Source organism: Euphorbia lathyris, chromosome 2 (genome assembly GCF_963576675.1).
Source record: "Euphorbia lathyris chromosome 2, ddEupLath1.1, whole genome shotgun sequence".
Classification (NCBI taxonomy): domain Eukaryota; kingdom Viridiplantae; phylum Streptophyta; class Magnoliopsida; order Malpighiales; family Euphorbiaceae; genus Euphorbia; species Euphorbia lathyris.
This window is the reverse complement of record NC_088911.1, coordinates 12,225,749-12,227,466: the sequence shown is the minus strand read 5'-3', so window position 1 is coordinate 12,227,466 and position 1,718 is coordinate 12,225,749. Positions and strand designations below refer to the sequence as shown.

Genomic DNA, 1,718 nt, shown 5'->3' with positions numbered 1-1,718 from the left:
TTTTTCCCCGAACGAAGAGTGATAGCCTTAACATGCTCTTTCGGATTTTCTTCCGTTTGGCTGGGAAGACTTCCCTCTTTGCGGGATGGAATTGATTTAGCAAGTTGTCCAATTTGAACCTCCAATTTATAGATGCTATGAATGGAAAGGTAAGTAATCAAGACGATGGTTTTAAACGGATCGAAAATAAATTTCTATCAGCTTATCAAAAACCAATCATCTAGCATCTATAAATTTGTCGATTTTTGAAGATAGAGTGCTAATCGTATCTCTTGTTTGATTTTGATAATTATTTACACGATACTGATTAGCATTTGCATTATTATTATTATTACTATCTTTCCAATTAAAGTTAGGATGATTTCTCGATCCAGGATTATAAGTATTAGAATAAGGATTAGTAGTTTGGTTTTGTCCTTGGACAAAATTTACCTGTTCTATCTCATTCATACCTTCGTAATCAATGCCTCTCTGGATCGGATCATTAGGATCGCATGGTGCCATAAATTTATCAATTTTGTGTGATAAAGCAGAAAATTGGGCTTGTAACATTGCTACAGGATCAAGATTCATTATACCTTTAACCGGTGATGTACCTGAGGATGATGGTTTCACCGTTGGTATATGTCCACGCTCTGCGGGCCACATACTGCTGTTGATTGCCATTTCCTCCAAAAGTTCTCTTGCTTGGGCGGATGTCTTTTTCATAAATAACCCTCCAGACATAACATCTAATGAACCTCTAGTCGTAGGATTTAATCCATTATAGAATGTCTGCATTAAAAGTGCATCTGGCAATTGGTGGTGTGGGCATAAACGTTGAAGTTCTTTAAAACGTTCCCAAGCTTCATAAAGAGTTTCATTATCATTTTGTGTGAAAGATGTCAACTCTTTGATGACTCTTGCGGTTTTTGCTAAGGGAAAATATTTTTGTAAAAATGCTTGGGCTAATTGGTCCCAAGTTTCAAATGTTGCAGCCGGCATAGAAGTTAACCAAATTTTTGCCTTATCCTTCAAAGTGAAAGGAAAGAGGCGAAGTTTGATTGCTTCGGCTGTTACATCAGTAATTTTAAAAGTATCACAAATTTCTAAGAAATTTGTCCAATGTGCATTAGGGTTTTCGTTAGGCAATCCGTAAAACGTTACGTTGTTTTGCAACATATTAAGCAAAGCAGGCTTAATTTCAAATTGATTTGCGTTTATACGGGGTCTAACTACACTATTAGTTACACCGGCCATTCCTGGCCTAGCATAATCCATAAGTGTCGGTGGATCGGTCATAATTTCTGGCTGGTCTACTTTTGTTTTTAAGGGTGTTTTGTCTTTTTTGTTGTTTTTCTTGTTTTTCTTAAGTGTTCTTTCAATTTCTGGATCAAAAGGGTCTGGTGGCGTGCCCGAATTTCGTGAACTGCGCATCAACTTGAAATTGTAACACGAGCCAAACTACCTTCAAAACAAAATTGAAAACAAATATGTTAAATAAACTGAAAATAAATAAAATATACAAGTTGTATAAAAATAATGTGTAAACCTAGATTCGAAAATAAAATACGAAAAATAAAAATTTTGTCAAAAATTTTGGCGTATCCCCGGCAACGGCGCCAAAAACTTGTTGAGCGATTTCCGCAAGTGCACGGTTTCGCTTGTAGTAATAAAAATATCGATCCCACAGAGATACGTTTTTTAACGAAAAACTTATTTTTGAATCTTTAATTTCG

The 1,718-nt window shown here is 35.6% G+C and overlaps 1 non-coding gene across 1 annotated transcript; it reads left to right on the top strand.

The window, feature by feature from the left end:
• Positions 1–796: 796 nt before the first annotated feature.
• LOC136221098 (small nucleolar RNA R71) lies at positions 797–903 on the top strand. The gene has a single exon (XR_010684887.1). It is a non-coding gene; the product is annotated as a small nucleolar RNA R71 (small nucleolar RNA).
• Positions 904–1,718: the final 815 nt, after the last annotated feature.